Source organism: Triticum urartu, chromosome 5A, assembly GCF_056163025.1.
Source record: "Triticum urartu cultivar PI428250 chromosome 5A, HENAU_Tu73, whole genome shotgun sequence".
Lineage (NCBI taxonomy): Eukaryota > Viridiplantae > Streptophyta > Magnoliopsida > Poales > Poaceae > Triticum > Triticum urartu.
In genome coordinates this window covers 414,308,997-414,330,449 of record NC_141877.1, presented here as the reverse complement: position 1 = coordinate 414,330,449, position 21,453 = coordinate 414,308,997, and positions in this window count along the sequence as shown.

The window sequence follows — 21,453 nt, the reverse complement described above, 5'->3', positions numbered from 1 at the left end:
ACACAATAAGTTCTGCTAGCACATTAAGTTGACGTACAGCCCATTCTAAAAAAAGTTTAGGTACAAAATTAGAACAGGTCACAATCAAATGTACTGGCATATGAGTGCTTCACACCCATAGCTCCGATTTAACTAGTATCTGACAAGATTCAGTTGTTACCTCAAATTAGAGCACATCCAGGCAGCCAGCCCTGCCTCTTCTCCCAAAGAAGCAGTGGCCTCTGCCGCGCGATGGAGTAGGCCCTGTGCCATCCATCGTTCCGAGCAACACGGGGAAAATCTGACGTTGACTCCTGTAATGGACATCGTCAACGGACCCAAGGCGTTGATAAGCTCGTTCATGGACTCGCTGTTCCAAGCACGCCGATGCATGCCGTGGAAGCTAAGCTTTGTTAAAAACTCAAGCTCAAAGGGCACCGAGCCCCATCCTGGGTGCCACCGATCAAAGCTCACCAGCGCGCCATCGCAGAACAAATGCCGGGAAGATTCGAACACACGACTGCAGTCGAAAGTTGTCCGGAACCTGACGAAGAAATCAGCCGGTGGCGGACAGACTTCGACGAGCAAGTCACTTATTTGGATGACGTGTGCAATGCCAAGAGCTTTGACAAGGTCATCCGGCGAGACGGGAGGCCGGTCGCCGTTGATGGTTACCATCAGCACTTTGCCGGCAAACTGGTCGTCAAGCGCCGCCATGCCACTGTTGAGCGACAACACGCAGCGACCGAAGCTAGGACGGACCTCAGGATCTCCGGCTCGGAGATTCGCATTGACCGGGGACATGATAGTGCGCTTGAGTACAGGGAGTACAGGAGGGGGATTTGGGGGAACTGGAGTAGGAATCGAGATTCCAGAGGTGGGGGAGGGACGGGAGACTGGGGATGAAAAGGTAGCATGAATTTCGAGCACGCGCCAACATGCTCTCCGCGTGCAAGCGCACGAAAACACCGATGGTGCCCACATGTCGGCCTAAGAGTCCTTATTCTTTATTTTTTGGAGAGCCTGGCCTTTTTTTCAAGATCTTTTGAGAGCCTGGCCTAAGAGTCATAATTGACCTGTTTGGCATTGCGTTACTACTCGGCCCATATTCAACGACACCTCACTAGCCCAAACAAGTGTACATCATCGAAAAGACACTGAGCTCAAATTATATAACTTGAAAAAAGAAGATATACTCTGAACACTGTAGAATGGTGATGCCCTCATTTAGCCCACCAGTAGTTCAAGACAATAAACAGTTTGAAACAACGATATATACAACATTTAGACACTGACTAGTGAATAATACTGACATAAACAGCAAGACATGATAGTTCATAAGAAGTCTTGCTACACCACCAAAATGCACCCATCTGCAGCGCTCAGACTCTCGTGATCCATACGAGAATGACATTCTAAACAGAAGCAACTATTACATAGTAAGAGTGACATAGACGAGGATGACCAAATGACAAGGAATATGGATAACAAAAGAAAGAACTACCCATCCAGAACCAGCAGCAAAGACAACAAAGTCATTCGAAGAGATGATCCAACACCATCATAATTTGCAGCCCCGCTTCAGCAACCAGTGATCCGGAGACACCAGTACTCCACCCTTTCGATGCAACAGCCCAATTACCTATTAACCCGAAGGCTTGAACCACATCACTGCACGTCATAATTGAGACATCCAAGGAACAAAGTTAATCCGGATGCCTTTGTCATTCTCACCTTCTTTTGGCTGCAGGCTGTATCGTTGACAATCAGGGGAGTTTGCTCCCGAACTCCTAGGGCTCGCCGTGTAGACACAGTTTTCCATAGCAAACAGAGCCTCTCTGCCATCAAGGTCCTTGCCAACGGTGATCTCCAGGTTAATCAGATAATTGAGTCCGAGAAACAGAGAGTGTGAACCAAGGATGTTTACCCGCCTCCAACTAAAAAATCCTAAAGGCCCCAACAAGCTGGTATCCTGCTCATAGATGTAACAACCACTGTCCGGATACTCACGTATTACACGGTGCTTGTATACAGTGGGGTTTTTGCAATATAACTTTTCTGGCTCATGTGTCCAAATGATCATCAGTCTTTTGCCGTCGTCTGATCGAGTGAGGAACCAGTTGTGCTTCCCTGTTTTTGGCAAAGGTGGTGTGATTACAAAGGGCAGTAACTGTAGGGACACTGCATCATATCAAAAAGGACAGACATTGTTAATGTAAGATCAGCATTGTTCAGAGTATGAGTAGGATAATGCAAGAAACATCATTGATATGTCCCTGTTGGAACTGGGAGGAAAATACAGGGAAATGTATATTGGGTTCAAAAATATAGAAGTGCCATGCATGGTTATACTCATGTTATCTCGCAATCGATTCTTCATAGGAAACTACCATGTCATGCATGTTATCTAATCATGTTCTGTCCTCACAAACAAATTCTTCAAGGTAACTAACATACCATGCATTGTTATATACTCGTGTTTTGTGGGCAAAAATTTTGTGAGGATATTATTCTAGCCATTGGTTGCTGAAGGGCGAATATAGGTATGTACACATGGTAAGCATTGCAGGATTTCACTACTTACAAATATAGAGTTCTCCATATGCACATTTACTTCCCTAATGTATGGTTAGATGAAACCAACAGTGTGGTGCATGTTTCTACATCATGAAAATGAGTAAACTAACATGGCCATTGATACACACTCATATTTATTAGTAGTATATAGATTACTATAAAATAAGGATAATATCCATATATTCCTAACCGTATGATTATTCAGGGTACAAATTGGCTGTAATGACATGGTCACAATCGCATGAATTAACTCATTCCAAATATAGCTGATTTACGGCGTCTCTAATACATTGCCATAGTTCTACTCAAATTCTGCTCAAACAGGGATATGCCAATCATCACAAAAATTTCAAATAGTGTCATGGCATCATCATTAACATGAGACGGAAACAACTTACACGCGCCGTCCCAGCAATACGTGGTGCCATCTGCTTTGTCGATCGCGTAGATGATGCCGTTGTGTTCAATAGCATCACAGAACTGTGTATCAGCTTTGATGATGATCCACTGCGAGCCGAGTTGTCTCCAGCTAAAGAAGGCACCGGCGTAAAGATAGGCGAGTCTGCGGTCGAACAAGGCAATTAGCTTGAAGTCTGCGTAATTCGCATGCCGTGTGGGCACTTGGCAGATTACAATCTTCTACAAAACAAGGTCCGCCCAACTGACGTAGTAATCTAGATGACTTGGACCGCGATGGTAATATTCTATATAATCCAACGGAGGAAGGATAATCTCATGCGAGGTCTGGAAGTTCACGAGCACCAACTTTTTACTGTCTTCTCTGAAGGCAGCCATCTAGTGGGAGTTCATGCCGACCTATTACATACCTGCCAAGAAGTTTCGGGCGATGGTGATCGGATCGATGTCGAGGGAAATGATGTACGGCGACCCACTACATACCTGCAAAGAGGTTTCGGCTAATGGAGATCGGATTGAAGTCGAGGGGCATCATGCACGCCTCCGTATCATGGTGAGCCAATCTCGCAAAACCATATAGCAGCAAGCAGGGTATCTTGAAAAGCTTAGGCCTCGCTTCGATGATGGCCGTGTGCATGTCCCTCGAGCATGCAGCCAGCCGCAGGGCGCTCAACATATCCATACATGAATAACAGAGGTCGAGGATGTCACTGGGGAGATTGCTCCAATCGCATCTCATATAGATGCTGCGCGGTTCGCGTTCGGCCATGGTGGAGTTTGGAAGGGGGCTTGATTTACGGGGGAGAAGGATGTCGGTGCTGGAGCGGCTAGCGAGGGAATAGTGGTACTGGGGGAAGCGAGTGAGGCGACGGTACACGGGGGCACAGTGAGATGGAGACGGAGACGGAGACCGAGAAGGTGATGGAGATGGAGTGGTGCTATGGGAGCGGAGAGGGAGACGGGGCGAGGCGCCAATGTGATGTATAGCGGCGGTGACAGACTGCACAGTGCACAGGGTGAGGCTAACTTTGGTAACCCGAACACGCCACCTGGACTAGTGTCAGGCGCAGGGTGTTGTCACTTCACTGTGAGGACCGGATGAATAGTATTTTGACCATCAAGTGTACCACAGTTGTACTACTACTACTAGTAGTAGGAACATGAGTACTCCAGTATTGTATAGCGGAAATAGGTCTCCCGTGGTAGCATGCCTGTTCACTTCATCGTTCAGGTATCATCCATATTGCGAGCAGAACCAAATTCTCGTGCATGCCCAATCAACGCCCTGCTGCGATGTATGCAGTGGTCATTCTGGTGCATCAAGGACGGCATGCAGATCGTTCCACACTTGAGAAGAGGAAAAATGCAAAGGTAGAACACGGCGGCAGAGGAAGAGAACGCTGGCTAACGAGGCTGGGAGGGGATCGAGCAGGAAGTTAATGCTCCACGCCTAAAGGTTTTGGGAAAACCCGATTTTCATTAGGTGACTTATACTCACCTAAACGGAGGGAGTATTCCTTAACCAGAGAATGTTGTATCTCCCACTCACGCGCTCAAAAAAAAAAACTACGACACATTTTTTATCTGTTTGCATGCATAGGTCCCACCTATCAGGAAGGATGGGCACGTACACGAACATGTATGACTCATCAGTCTACCCACATAGCCTTTTCGTTTAGTCTACCTAGCCGCCTAATCAACTGCCTGCACGCCACTTCTCCCATTTACTTCTCCATCGGGAACCGATTCTCCTCGGCTTCTTCACCTCCCCTTCGTCTTCATTTGCATCCAAACCCCGTACATATGCAAGACAATCTCCACTCGCACCGAGCCTAACCTGTGAAACAGTGGGCAGGGGGAGAATTAGGAAATGGCACGGAAGTAGTCTTTAGAATGCATTTACTACGTGATCAAACTCGTCTTACCTGCTCATCGGAGGAAATCCGAGTGCCCCTCAATGTCGGCATCTCAAGGGGCGTCAAATTGCAACTACGGCCACGCCGCGCTGGAGAGACCCCCAAGGAAACATCCTCGTGCGTTCCACGGAACATCAAGATGCATTTGTATGAGTAGTTTATCTTGTGAGAGAAAAGGAGGAACGAGGGAAGGCCTCTAGAGATAGAGATGGACCCTACTACTACCAATGTGCTGGCCCGTGCGTTGCAATGGATCCAAAGTAGTAGAATAATACTTGTTCACATGCTTGAAATATAAACACTCTAGTTTTGATATACATGTGTCAGCAGACATGACAGCTTGTCCATGGAAGTTGAACCACAGCGACCATCACGTTTCTTGTTTCTACCACTGCCACACCCACACGCGATTCCCATGACGCTGCTCCAACCCACGGCACGACATCCCCCGACGTGGACATGGATGCTCTGACATGGCTATCACTGCCTTGCCCTGCCTTTCCTTCGCTGACAGGTGGGACCCACGCTTATGGGTCCCACATGTCAGTTACTGAATGGTAGGATTGTTCGCGTCAGGGGATCCTCATCCCCCGACGTGCCCCTCATCCTTCTCGGCCCCACCGCTCCTCTACCTTTGTGTGCATGACATGCGGGCCAGCTGAACTACGGCGACCATCAACTTTATACCACAGACACACCCGATTGGACGCGGTTTGCCTGCTCCGCTGCTGTGCTCCGATCCGTACTCCCGCACCATCAAATTTCCATCCAGCGGCTGTGACACATTTCGTCCCGGGCATCAGTCCTCAGCTGGAGTACTTATGTACTCCCTCCGGTCCTTTTTACTCTGCACATTGGATTTGCCGAAAGTCAAACTTTGCTAAGTTTGACCAAATTTGTATGAGAAATTATTAGCATCTATAATATCTAATAAATATAATACGAAAATATATTCCAAGATGAATCTAATGATATTGGTGTTGTTATGTGAATGTCTATAATTTTTATATAAACTTGGTCAAAGTTGGATGAGATTGACTTCGGAGAAACCTAATATGCAGAGTAAAAAGGACCGGAGGGAGTACTATAGGTAGTACCCGCCGGTGTGGCCATCTACGCCTCGTAACGCCCCGACGCCCAGTTGTGGCACCCTCGCCACGGCCACGCCACCACCGGCCAGTTCATCTCGAACGAGTGAGTCGTGAACCACGCCACCACCATGAGAATGACATGTGGGCCAGCCGCATTTAAGGTCCGCATGTCATTGACTCATAGGCGGGCACTAAGCCACTGAAGTTCGGTCCCGTGGGCCCTGAGAGGGAAATGTAACTCCTGCGGCAGGCCTTATGGTGCTCCCGCAGTACGAGCTCATGCCAAAACTGGAATTTGTTTCTTACTACTACCAACTACCAGTACTAGTAAGGTACACATGCATTGCACGCATGAGATTCTGGTGGTTTGTGCATTATGCTTCTACATGTGGAGCTTTCTGGATTCTAACATGTGGCAAAATCTGGTGGAATGTAAGGTTAGGCAAGTTTGATTAACTTAGGTGAGTGTTTGGTTCAAGCCACACCTTAAGCAAGCCGCACTAAGGCCCCACATGACATACACACAAAAAATGTGGCAAGATTCCCTTAGGCTTGCCAACTTGTTTCTCTCGTTTTGAAGAACTAATAACTTTGCCTAAGCTCAGTTGTGGCAAAGTTAGGGTCTGTTTGATTCAAAGGATTTTCATAGGATCTTTGAAGGATTAGAATCCTTAGGAATTTTTCCTACGTTGGTCGTTTGATTCGTAGGATTGAATCATGTAGAATATTTTCCTAAGGATTCATTTGTACTATGTTTCACGGGAATTCTAACATGCACTCCAACCTCTTGAAAGAAATCCTTTGTTTTTCATGTAACACAATCAAACAAACTCAAATCCTATAGGGATCCAATGAACATGCCATTCCAATCCTATTTTTTTCCTATTCCTGTGTTTCTGCAATCCTATGAATCAAAGAGGCCCTTAGTCATGAATTAAGTTCAACCATGGAGTCTTCTAGATTATACATGTGAAAGAATCTGGTGGATGATATCCAACGACCAGTAGTGCTCGGATTTGCCATCTTTGTACCGTCGGATTGGCTTCATCCAACGACCAACTTTCAAAGTTTTTCACACACTATATAGGGGGTATAGATATAGATGTGCCGGTCCATTGCAATGGATCCAAAGTATATATATTTAGTGGAGTGCACTCTAAACACATTATCTATTTATTTTTCTCTAACCTTCCGTAGCCATGCAACCAAGCCACATAAGCTCCATGGGTGCCCCCCACATCATATTATTCATACTACGTTGATTAAAAAAAGATAAATCACCCAAAACAAGATCTTCCCGTTTTTTGTTCCTACGATGTTGTGCCGTGCACGTACCTACTAGTTGTATAGTGGTAGTACTAGTAATATAGTATTAGGAGTACAAACTTGGTACTAGTAGGAGTAGTACTAGTACAGAATGCTCCTACTCTATCAACAAGCCCCGTCTGACACCAAATTCTTGGCTTCCGTGCTACAGCTAGATCTTCCCCTCGTTTCTATTTTCCAACCCGGCGGCGGGTGGGGTGTCGGTTTGCTCAACGACGGTCCCACATGAAAGTGAAAATGCTAGGCAACACGCCTTCCCTAAGCTATGTGTCGTGCCGGACGGGCCGTGTTGTACTCCCGATTCCCGGGCGTGTGGGGGTGCGACGCGAACGCGGCATGCCTTTTCCTTTTACCAGCAATGTGCATGTGCGTTGTGACGGATCCAAAGTAGTAGAATAGTAGTATTTGTTCACAAACTTGAAAGAAATCACTATTGGTTTGATATACTCCTAATATATTACTCCCTCCGTACCTAAATATTTGTCTTTTTTGAGATTTCAAATGGACTATCACATACGGATTATATAGACATATTCTAGTGTTTCTAGCAAGATGCCCGCGTGTTGCACGAAGTTGATGGAAAAGGTAAGCACAACTTATAAATTGACGGATGGAGTACTAGTTACAGTGATGCATATAATTAAGCAAAGGGATCGCACATGTCGGTATTGACTGGAACGAGAATGCAATAGCATAATAAGAATTAAGGCCACGATGATGCGATCGCATTGGTGGTTATAGAAGGCAAGAAGAAAGATGGATCCACGAATGTACGACCTCCTCCTCCTCAACTTAGTGCGCCGGGCCACCGACCGGCGGCTAAGGAGCGGCGGATTTTGTGGCGAGGTCAAGGTGCTTCTCAGCAAAGGCATCCAAGGCTTCCAGCCGGTTGAGGAAGGCCAATGTCGTAGCGTCCTCACTGGACTTGTAGATACCTATGTACACGATTTCCTCGTACATGTGGATGTGTAGGTCGACAAATTCTTGCAGGGCAAGGCGCCTCGCGGTGAGCGCGACCTCCAGGTGGACATTCTTTGTGGCGTCGGAGGGCAGTCGCAGGGCCACCAGTGCTTGAAAGAGGTTCCGGACATGGAGGCCGATTAGGGTGGCAGGCAATAAGGAGCCCGGGCATGCGAGCTGGAGGATTACGGCGATGTCATCCGCGAGCTTCTTGAGGACGGTGAACTTGTTGCTGGTGGCAACGATCATCTGGTCCAACTGAGAGTCGTAGTTGGCGTCGAAGGCGGCCATCCACCAGCCGGTCTCCAGCACCATCTGAAGACGATCCTCGGCGCCATGCCGCAGGCCGGCGTCATGGACCATCTGGCGCAGCCGCTGGCCGCTCACGAGCATCGCCGCCATGGGTCTGGAGTGAGCACTTTTGTGCTTAGTGTAGGTGCGTAGGCAAATGCTTAGGTGCGTACGATGTGGTAGATGCATTGGAATGGAGGGGCACCTTTATATGAGGGCAATGAGGTCAAACTGCGTTGCATTCACATCGTGTAGCCTCTTTTCCCGGACCTCCTCCCATTAATTCCCTCATGCATTAATTGAAGGTGGATGCATTGGCCGTTCAACATATCGGGAACCGCTACTCCCTCCCTCGTCTACATTAAAGCCGTATCGGGAACTGTGCCGCCCGCTGTCAAATCGAATTCTCCCTCCGTCTAGGTGAGTATTAAGTCATCTGACAAAAACCAAATAGTAAACACATAGGCGTGGTGCATTAACTCTCACGTTGTTTCTTATTTTTTGACATAAATAGAGGAATCAACCAAGAAGAGATGTGGGGCTTGTATGCTTTTAATGACTTGAGACTATCAAACCTGACATGCAGCGGTTAGTTCGTTGCACAAGAACAAATACAACCCACGTCAGCACACACACATCTTATATAGCATCACATCCAATGGCTATAAAAGATGAATGAGACCAAATTATATCTCATCTAGATGAGTTCTAGCAAAACTGTATTAATAATACTTAGTACTCCTGCGCCATGTATCATATATTAGTATCATGTAGTACTTTATTTATTTATGAGGTATCCAGATGGCACTGCACCGCCAAGAAAAGAGGGTAACATCAAAATTATGGACTACTTTTTTGAGTATGTTGGTAAGGTCCGGTCATAGTCACTTGTTGAAATCTCTAAAAAGACAAATACTCCCTCCGTCCGGAAATACTTGTCATCAAAATGGATAAAAGGAAATGTATCTAGACGTATTTTAGTTTTAGATACATCTCTTTTTATCCATTTTGATGACAAGTATTTTCAGACGGAGGGAGTAGAAAACAGAGTTGGTGATGATGGTGTGCGTGCCATCCTGCAATATAGGCCGTCGGATTTATATCTAACGGATAGGAAAGAAACTATGGAAATTTTGCAAAAATATACCCAAACGTCTCTCCACGTTCGCAAATAAGGCCTTCCCTCGTTCAACCTTTTCTCTCACAAGATAAACTACTCATACAAATGCATCTTGATGTTCCGTGCAACGCACAGGCAGCTAGCTTATTTCTTTTAAAATAGTTGCTGCGATAATTGGGTTGAAGTGATATATTTTATGTCTGCTCCAAATGATTTCAGATTCACTAGTAGTAACAAAGAAAAGGTTGCCTTGTTAATTAACAGAAAACAGGGTGAAAACTATCACATGAGGCCAGTAAAAACAAGGCACACTGGGTTCAGCATCATCGTCACTACAGCTGTGCGCGCGTGAGAAGTCTACATATCAAGGGGGCTACCGAGCGAGGCACCGAGACACAATGTTTGAGAGAGAAACCAATTGACAGATTATGATCAGATCGAGTTGTCACCTTTCTGCTGTCATTGTTGGGGGGGAGGGAGAGAAAGACGTATCGAGAGTGTGCGCGGTAGGCACAGAGGCACAACTAGCGAGTGTGTGTGTATGTGTTTGAAAGAGGAGTAGATAGATTATTATCAAGATCGATGTGCCACCCTACTCCTTCGGTGCCGGGTAGTGTGTGTGTGTGTTTGAGAGAGAAGCCAGTCGATAGATTAGTATCAAGATCGAGGTGTCACCCTACTCCTTCGGTGTTGGGAAGTGTGGGTGTGTGTGGGGGGGCAGTGACACTCACATACCTCTACTCTTATAAAAAAACAGAGTTGGTGATGATGGTGTTCCTGCCATCCTGCAATATAGGCCATCCGATTTATATCCGACGGACAGGATGGAAACTATGGCAATTTTGCAAAAAGATACCCACACCCCTCTCCGCATTTGCAAATAAGGCATTCCCTCGTTCATCCTTTTCTCCCACAAGATAAACTTCTCATACAAATGCATCTTGATATTCCGTGCAATGCATGGGCATCTTGCTAGTAGGGAGAAGGAGTTTGTGTGACACATATCTAGCTATATTAAGGGATAGGTAGATAGCATATGTGTGAGAGACATTATTATACTTTAAGACATTAGTGGCTGTGGGTGGGCGGAATTAAAGGGGTGGGCGTGTTAGACCTAGAGAGCATGTGTGTTTCTGTGTGAGAGACTTGTAGGACGGGGTAGAAAGACGAATTTAACCCTGACGAAGGGAGAGAAATACACGAAGTGCGCGTGTGTGATTCCGATGCCCACAGGGAAATGAGATATGTATGCGTGTGAGAGAGATTGCACAATTCATTCACGTATCACTATCTAGCGATCGTGGACGTGCATCTCTTGAACATAAGTCAATATCTACTTCGTATCGTGGCCAAAGGTACAATATCGATTCAATGCTATAAAGATTGAACACTCACATATCACATTTTTTTCTATTTAAATAAACCTTTTCAATTGTGCATGCCAAAGTTACAGTGATGTTTCTTCAAACAACCAATGTAGCTATCATGTACATGCACCACTGTTACTCTTGTATTCGAATTCATTAGTCTTGGATGATTTAAGTTTCTATTTTGAAGTAATAGATATAATATTGATATATGAATTCAACGGGTACGCAATTTTTGAAATGGAGGCTATGTAATCATATGAGGTAACACTTTTAAGTAGTTGACTACAATATCCATTTCTTTTTGTGCGCCTCTACACTAACACGTTAATGCATTATGTTTAAAGTAAATAACCAATGGCACTAAATTATCTATTTACATGAGAAATACATAGGCTGAGCGTTTGATCTCTTTTTTTGTGAACGCGCCACTACACCCGTATGATTGGCCGCGCCTGTGTGAACGTCCAAGTTATCGGCGCATCATCCCGAGTTATTGTCTTTTTTCTGGGGTGGACTTCACACCGGTTATTAACTGCTGACACGTGCCCCGTGTACATAGTCTAGCATGACCTTCCCGCTAGCACGGTCCAAAATTAGTTGAAACTGGATACGAACAATCCCGCGGGCGTCAAAATCTCCCGCCTCCTTCTAAAATTTCTGCCACCTTAGTCTTTAGCATGCGAAATCCCCCTTTTGTCCTTGGTGCACGGAGACCAACAGTTACAATACCGCCCTCATCTACATGATAGGTCAGGGCTGCTTTGGTAACTTCCGGTTCCCCCACTACACGGCACCCCCATTTCCTCTCCCCCTCCCGCAAAAACGACCAACTCCACAGCACCAGAGCATCTTACATCACGCCGTCCGTACTTCATCGCCCTTTCTCCCCTCCCCTCTCGAAACCCTAGACTGCTCATCCACCGGCGTACCATAGCCCATTCACTGCCAGCGGCGTCCACCTCGCCGGATCTGCTTCTCCGGCCGCATCTACCCCTCCCACCTCCGCTAGAAACAAGTAGACTGCTCATCCACCACTGTACCACAGCCCATTCAGTGCCGGCCTTGTCCACGGCGCCGGATCTGCTTCGCTGGTACTCTCGTCAACCTCCGCGCATCTGCAGCGGCTCATTCGTACTCCCCACCGGAGACGCTTCGTCCACACCCCCCGGAGCCGCCCCACCAACGCCCCCGTCGACGGCCTCTGATCCTCTTCGGTGACACCTTCCTCAACCCTACCGGAGCCGCTTCGCCGACACCTTCCTCAACCCCACCGGAGCCGCTTCGCCAACACCATCGTCAACCCTACCGGAGTAGCTTCGCCTATACCATTCTCAACCCTACCGGAGCCGCTTTTCCCACTCACAAGTCCACGGCCTCAGATCCGCTTCCTCGCACCCTCATCCAACCTACTGTAGTAGCTTCTGACGCCCCGTCCACGGCCGCAGATCCGCATCGTCGACACCACCCTTAACCCAACCACCGGAGCAGCTTCTGATGCCCCGTCCACGGCTGCAGATCCGCATCGTCGACACCATCCTTAACCCAACCACCGGAGCAACTTCTGACGCCCCTTCCACGGCTGCAGATCCGCGTTGTCGACACCATCCTTAACCCAACCACCGGAGCAGCTTCACCTACGCCCTCGTCCACGGCCACAAATCCGCTTCGCCCACACCGTAGTCCACCCTACCGGAGCCGCTCCACAAACACCCTACTCGACGGTTCTAGATCTCCTTACCGGACCCCGACAGCCAGCGCAGCGTCATCACCCTTGACATTTCTAACCTGATTCCCACCGTCTGGAGAGATGCCAAGCACCCGCCACGGCCTAGGTACTTGTCACCTTTAAACCCTTCCAGCATCACCTGCCCAATGTACTTCAAATATACTAACTGGTCGCTGTTACCTGTTATGCAACTGGGAAAAACTACAAGGACGATGTTTCTTATGGATCTAACAGCTTGGCAAACCAAGATCCTGGACTGAGGCATTGCTATGATCGTGTAAGCGCGTCTCTCTCTCTTGTATTGTTCTATTCCTGCCAGCGTGCTTTGCTAGGATTTTCGACCAGTAATCCCTATGTGCAGACAATGATTTCTACTACTGGCTGCTAAATTAGATATGTAGATGTCATACATGATACTACCTCGTACCTCCGTTCCTAAATATAAGTCTTTCTAGAGATTCCACTATAGGCTACATACGGAGCAAAATGAGTGAATCTACACTCGAAAATGCATCTATATACATCTATATGTGGTCCATACTGGAATCTCTACAAAGACATATATTTAGGACCAGGGGCAGTACATTACACAAAATCGTAGGTGGCATGTAGAAATTCCAGTGCACTACATTAGTCTCCCTTAGAGTGCCTGCTAGTCCAGCATACAGAGCCATGGCTAGTTTATGGTACGCACACAATCGTTAATTGGTGGTTTAAATATGCGCAAGGGATATGCAATGTTGTATCATGTAGAGATGTCTGAAATTAGCCGTGTCAACTTGCAGATAGGATTACACAATGAAAAAGTACAAGATGTATGTGGCAATTTCATGGAACATCGCAAAAAAAAGGAGAGGTAGCGGTGAGCCTATACAGTGTGCTATGGTATGTCACTCCTCCATTGCAATCATCGTGACATGTTACTTGTATGCTACTTCTATTAGCCAAGTTTCTTAGGGACAGTTATTACGAGTTATCCTAAGAAAATAAGCACCTGTGAATATAAGCTCCATGTAATAAGCCAACCAGTTCTTTTCATTGCGTTTTCAGCTTATCTTTGGTATGATCAGTGGAAAGTCTAGATTGCATTATATTTTTTTTCATTTTTCTGCCCATATGGAAATTAATTTGACTTGCAAACATCACAAATTGAACCCAGTGTAGTAATTAATATGATAGGAAAATAGACCATCACTATTTGCTCAAAATGTAAATACAAAGATACCATCTACTTGGCACAATCTACTTTGGTCAATGTTTTCCATAGAGATCCAATTGCCTAATTTAAATGAAGAACGCATGACCCACATGTAAATGAAGAACAATTATTTATTGAAATTCGATGGTCCAAGTGGTTGGTTATTATCGTATAGCAGCACCACCTGAAAGCATCATATAGCAGCAACAGCTCATGGCAACTCATCATACAGCAGCAGCAGTCTGCAATTCATCATATACCAGCAGCAGCTCATAGCAATTCATCATATAGCAGCAGGAGCAGCAGCTCATAGCAATTCATCATATAGCAGCAACAGGAGCAGCTCATAGAAATTCATCATATAGCAGCAGCAGGAGCAGCTTGTAGCAACTCATCATATAGCAGCAGCAGCTCATAGCAATTCATCATATAGCAGCAGCAACTCATAGCAACTCATCATACAGCAGTAGCAGCTCATAGCAATTCATCATATAGCAGCAGCAGGAGCAGCTCATAGCAATGCATCATATAGCAGCAGCAGAAGCAGCTCATAGCAATTCATCATATAGTGGATCAGAATGAAAATTTGGCAAAAGATCAGAGGAGATCCTCACCTTGTTGGATGAGCTCATCCTTCAACAGCACCTTAAGGCCATGGCCTGGGAGGAGGGGAGGGGGAATAAGGTGCCTTCTGCCGTAGTGTGGCATCAGCCGTAGTTGTGCAGCGCCCGCCAGAGTAGTGCGTTGGACGAACCATAGTGGAGCAGCTGCTGGAGACCATGAGAATGAGGGATGGCGCCAGAGGGAGGAGCAGCCAGGGAGATTTGCCCCTACCTGCTGTCCATGTAGTCTAGCTGGACATATCATCGTCGAGGACCAGGACAGATGGGACCAGTGGCGACGGCTCGCTGGAGGAACCCTAGTGCTGCAGGCAGGGGATTGAGGTAGAGGGAAAGGGGAGAGGAGATGCAAGCGGGCAGGGCAATGAATACTTGCGTGTTTGTTTTTACTTGAGGGTCAGGTGTGACACGGGCGTCATCAGTTGCATTTTGAGTGTAATATAGGCAGACAACAGAGTCATTTCACTATTCCCCTTCCCTTCAGTTTTTAGTGAGGTTCTACCCGAAACACCCCCCTCCAAAGCGAAATTAGTTAAGCCCAAGCCCATAACTCAAAAATGACTTCTTTACATCTTTTATGGCTTATTTTGACAATATGCCCTGAAAAGGCGGAATGGCCCTTAACCTACAATTCAATTGTGCATGCAATGATGAATCACTCCTGCCTGCTATTTGTACATTTAGGCATCATCATACATGGCATAACCTAATACATGTGCATTCCATTGTAGAATCTGGAATATGCAATGTTTATGTTAGTTCATACGTTGCACATGATGTTTAAATGCCCGTTAAATCTGGTCAGTCAAATGATGGTCTTTAAGCCTCCTTCTTTGCTTCTTTTCTTGATATGTAAGATTTGCACACACATCTGTTCAATTGCTTGTTTGCATCAGCCAGCCATACTAGGACTATTTGCTTTGATTACTTGCTGTTCTTGACCTAACACTTTAACAGAGCTTGTCAACAATTTAAACACTAAGGGCTGTTGTAATGGGGCCTTGTCTAACTCATAGGTGACATAAAGGTTTGGCTGTACACTACAGTAGGCTCTCCAAGAGTACCTGGAGATCCAGTTCGAAGGTATGCCTAGTTTTTACATAGTGCAGACATAGTAAATTCTCATTTCATTGTGTGCAAGTGCAAGAGATGCGGCATGTTTCATTATGTGGTGTTGTTTTGTTATAATCTCATTCTTTTGTGTTCATAGACTGGAAAGTATGCATATTTATCTTCCAAGGAGACGAGTAACTAGTTTGTGTCACCTTGCAGAGGGGGTGCAATGAAGATAAGATTGAGGATTTCCAAGTACAAGATGTTAGGAAGGAGCCTTGCAAGAGAAGTAGGAGCTGCGCTGAGCCTCTTTAACCTGCTAAAGTAAGTCACTGTATGCAACTCAACAGTTCAATTCCTTGTTTGTTTCAGGCATAGTTAATTTTCTCTTTTCAATTGCTTTATTTATCCTCAGTTAATGAGATGCCCAAATAATCATGCCTGATGTTCGGTACTTGTATCACTATTAGTTGACATAATTAAAGGCCTTACCATTTAATTACTTTGCTGAAGTGTGCCTGAAGCTTTGAAGTCTATTAACCAACTATTATTGCATGAGGCTCACAATCTAGTTTATACTACTCTAATGATTGCATAGTTTTGCCTGCTGTAGTATGTTTGTATGAAACCCTCTGCTGTTCATTATGCTCCCTAAGACTTTAATTGAGGCACAGAATGGCCAACTGCTTGCTTACTTATACGCAACGTGCTGTCTAAATTTGTAACTTGTCTGTGTTTTCGATTGGGCTCCAACATCATGCTCCTCTGGTGAGCTAAGAGGGATTTCTGTATGCAGACTGCACAGACTATCTTTTTTTATAATTTTTAAAATATCACCTGCTTATGCTTCATGACGTGTAATATTTTTTTTGAAAGTGACGTGTAACATTATTGTTAGTCCTGTTTTGCCATGTAGTACAAAATAGTGTCTTGTTCGCTTCACTGTTGTAACTAAATTTTTGCCCTAGTCATGTGTACTTACAGAAACATTTCAGGATGAAGTGACATCAACACAAAGATCTGCGAGCAGTGCGGCATGGCCGTTACCGAATGATTATGGATTGGAATTAGAATGTGCTGATGTTCTCGAGCATCAACTAGAGGTGGCAAGACAACGTGTACATGATTGTCAACGTATAATCAACAAGTTGAGACTGGACATGCAGGTATTAGATGCAGGAGTCAAAAAAATGAAACAAGACACTGAGGTAACCATGAAGGAATTGGAGATTTTGTAGACTGAAATTTGTGCTATATGAATCCGTCCAATCCTATTTTCTGAAGAGATTATAGTTCAAATGGAGTTAAGTTGATGCGCGTCCATGATGTATGAGCTGTATTTGCCCAGTGTATGTAATTTGCTGTTTGTGTATGCTTTATTATCACCTGTGCTAAACCATAATTCCTAGTGGGTATAATCGGCTGTAATTTCTTTATTGTATAGTGTAGGATTATTCTACCTTTCTATGCCTTGATCTCTTTGTTGTATAGTGTATGCTTTTTAGAGGTGATAGTATTGAGTAGGATAATTCTTTGAGTATGCTATATCGTTCAAACGGGGGCCAACTCGCCTGACCATGGCCCTTCACGGGCCGTCGGATCCATGGGCCTTCTACGTCTCGTAGGATCCATGGGCCTTCTACGTCTCGTAGGATCCATGGGCCGCCAACTCATTTATGGGTCTTGTACAGGCCTTTAATGGGCCATAGACGGGCCTTTAATGGAAATCGTACGTTTTATGGGCTGGCCATAACGGGCCGTTAATAGGCCGTATTTGGTGATGCTAGGAAAATGGTCCAACAAACTAACGGTCCACAAACGGGCCGACTGTAACGACGGGCTGAATTTGGCCCACAAGCAGAAAATGACAGTAACGGGCCGTAAGTAACCAAATGCTTCAAATGAGCCCAAGAATAAATGGGCCCTCAGAGGGCCAAAAGTTAACTTGGGCCGGAAACGGCCCAACGGAATAACAGGCCGTTAATGGGTATAAAGTGATACACTGTTCATTACGGGCCAGTTTCACCACGGGCCATTAATGGGTGTAAAGTAATACATTGTTCATTGCGGGCTAGTTTCAGCACGGGCCGCTAATGGGCCAAGATTTACAAATGGTCTCATATGGGCCGAAAGACGTCATGGGCTATACATGGGCCAGAAGTGAAAATAGGCTGGAATCATATTGGATGGCCTAGATGACGCTACTGGGCCTAATTCAGATAGGGCGTAACGGGCCTTGGGTTAGCGGGTTGTAAATGGGCTATATGCGAACAGGCCGTTAACAGGCTTTCCATGGGCCGGCCCGCCAGCTTTTGACCAAGTCAAACGGGCCGGCCTTTTCACAGGAATGGGCCACTGTTGGGTCGTGCCACGTGTCGACGTATCATAGGCGCCTTCTGTCCAGTGAGTGGATGACATCTGTCCCAACGATGAGCCGGCACGTGTTTCCTCTAGCCAATGATGATTTTACACGTGGAAAATCCCCATTGGTCGGGGCTATTAACGGGTTATCGGATCCAAAACCCGACCCGATAGCTTAACGGTGTTCCGTTACGGTGGATGCCACGTGTCAGTCCCCTTGACGAAAGCACTTCTATGACACGCGATTTATCGTCATGGAAGTGGACACTTCCGTGATGATAATTTTGGTAATGTCATGGAACACTTCTACGACAGCACAGGTATGACTATCTTGATTCTGTCATGAATTTGTCATGGATGTACATGCATGACAAAAAACGTGACCTACTGTGACAAACACGTATCATCACGGAAGTGTATTTTTTTTGTAGTGCGTGCTGCCAACTAGACTAGCATATGACACAGTCGATGGCTTGGTATCACTAGCGATGGAGCATTGGATGCTAACCGGATAATATGAACTTGGAAGGATCTGGTCAGATTCGATGTAGTCGGATCCGAGTCGAGATAAGGTCCGAGTTGGACAGATCCAACTATGAGACGCAGCGATATGTCATCTGTGAGTCTCTAGTACAACATATGTTCTATGTCCTAAAACCTGAGCTGACGCATGTACTCGGGATGGTGACAGACTTGCTTTGGGCCGACCAAAAGCTACTCCGTAACTGGGTAGTTATAAAGGTAGGTTTCGGGTTTGTCCAGAACCATGCCGCGAGACATGGTCGAGCAAGATGGGATTTGCCCCTCCGATTAAGAGAGATATACTCTGGGCCCCTCGTGTGATCCGACCAGGATAAGCATGGCCATGCGAGAAGGATTATGAGATAATCCGGTTTGTGGTCGGTGTCACTAGAACAAGAAAGAGGTCAGGCTAGCACAAGGATGACAGACTCGCCTTGAGCCCGACAACATATATCGTGTGGCAAAAGGAATGGAAGTATGATGTACAGGTTCGCCTAACCAGCTTCATAGTCTGTTTGGTGTTCGGCATGCCTTGCTAGAGGCCGCTACCAACTGTGCAGTTCGGAAGTAATCCGAACTGCGACCAAGCCGGCTTGAACCTAAGGGGTCGCGCGCTTAAGGGAAGGAACTTACGAGGTCGGATCAGAGGACACTGGTCGGATGTGATCCGAGCTATATTCAGATTATGGCCGAGTAGACTTATGGGCTTTAGGGTCCGTGCGAGGCCCAAGTGTTGAGCCTGCGACGGACGCCTATATAAAGTGGAGGTGCCGCACACTCACGTAGTTGATCTCTTCGGCGCTGTCACTAGGGTTTGCATGTGTTGCGAATAGACACCTCCACTCGCCGCCGGATGTGTGATCGGACCTAGCAGTCTGCCGCACGATGTTCCTCCTGCACTCACGGATACCGTTAGAGGCGGTGCACTTGCACCGCTCCGGCGAACCTGTACATGGGACCGACAACCGGATGTACGAGGGAGATCGGACAAGGAGGAGACGATCCACGCGGACGCGCTGCCCCAACTCTTCTTCCACTGCACGGCACTGCGCGTCTAGTGGTAACGAACTGTGATCCATCTCCCGTAGCATGTTCTTGGTTGTTTTGTGCGTAGGAAAATTTTATTTTGCAGTCGATGCACCCTACCGTAGAACCCAACAGGCATCACGTCCATGTCAAGTAGACCAAAACGACTATGCATCTACTACTATTACTCCACACATCGACCGCTATCCAGCATGCATCTAGAGTATTAAGTTCATAAGAACAGAGTAACGCATTAGGCAAGATGACATGATGTAGAGGGACAAACTCAATCAATATGATATAAACCCCATCTTTTTATCCTCGATGGCAACAATACAATACATGTCGGTTCCCTTTCTGTCACTAGGATCAAGCACCGCAAGATTGAACCCAAAGCTAAGCACTTCTCCCATTGCAAGAAAGATCAATCTAGTAGGCCAAACTAAACCGATAATTCGAAGATACTTGCAAAGATATCAAATCATGCATATAAGCATTCAGAGAAGAACCAAATATTGTTCATAGATAATCTTGATTATAAACCCAGAATTCATCGGATCTCGTCAAACACACCGCAAAAAGTATTACATCGAATAGATCTCCAAGAACATCGAGGAGAACTTTGTATTGAGAACCAAAGAGAGAGAGAAGAAGCCATCTACCTAATAACTATGGACCCGAGGGTCTGCGGTAAACTACTCACACATCATCGGAGAGGCTATGGTGTTGATGTAGAAGCCCTCCGTGATTGATTCCCCCTCCGGCAGATCGCCGGAAAAGGCCCCAAGTTGTGATCTCACAGGTACAGAAGGTTGCGGCGGTGCAAAAGTGGTTTCGTGGCTCCCCTGGATGTTTTCAGGGTATAAGAGTATATATATAGGTGAAAGAAGTAGGTCGGTGGAGCTACGAGGGGCCCACGAGGGTGGGGGCGCGCCCTCCTGCCTCGTGGCTGCCTCGTTGCATCTCTGACTTCCACTCCAAGTCTCCTGGATTGCGTTTGTTCCAAGAAAGATCCTCGCAAAGGTTTAGTTCCGTTTGGATTCCGTTTGATGTTCCTTTTCTGCGAAACACTGAAATAGGCAAAAAAACAACTGGCACTAGGCCTCCAGTTAATAGGTTAGTCCCAAAAAATAATATAAAATAGCATATTAAAGCCCATTAAACATCCAAAACAGATAATATAATAGCATGGAACAATAAAAAATTATAGATACGTTGGAGACGTATCAGCATCCCCAAGCTTAATTCCTGCTCGTCCTCGAGTAGGTAAATGATAAAAACTGAATTTTTGATGTAGAATGCTAAACATAATTTTCAATGTAATCTTCTTTATTGTGGTATGAATGTTCAGATCCGAAAGATTCAAGAGAAAAGTTAATATTGACATAAAAATAATAATACTTCAAGCATAATGATGACCCACAAGTATAGGGGATCTATTGTAGTCCTTTCAATAAGTAAGAGGTCGAACCCAACGAGGAGCAGAAGGAAATGATAAGCGGTTTCCAGCAAGGTATTCTCTACAAGTACTAAAAGTGGTAACATATAGTTTTGTGATAGGATAATTTGTAACGAGCAACAAGTAACAAAAGTAAATAAAGTGCAGCAAGGTGTCCCAATCCTTTTTGTAGCAAAGGACAAGCCTGGACAAACTCTTGTATAGAGAAAAGCGCTCCCGAGGACACATAGGAATATCGTCAAGCTAGTTTTCTTCACGCTCATATGATTTGCGTTCGGTACTTTGCTAATTTGGTATGTGGGTGGACCGGTGCTTGGGTACTGCCCTTACTTGGACAAGCATCCCACTTATGATTAACCTCTATTGCAAGCATCCGCAACTACAACAAAAGTATTAAGGTAAACCTAACCATAGCATGAAACATATGGATCCAAATCAGCC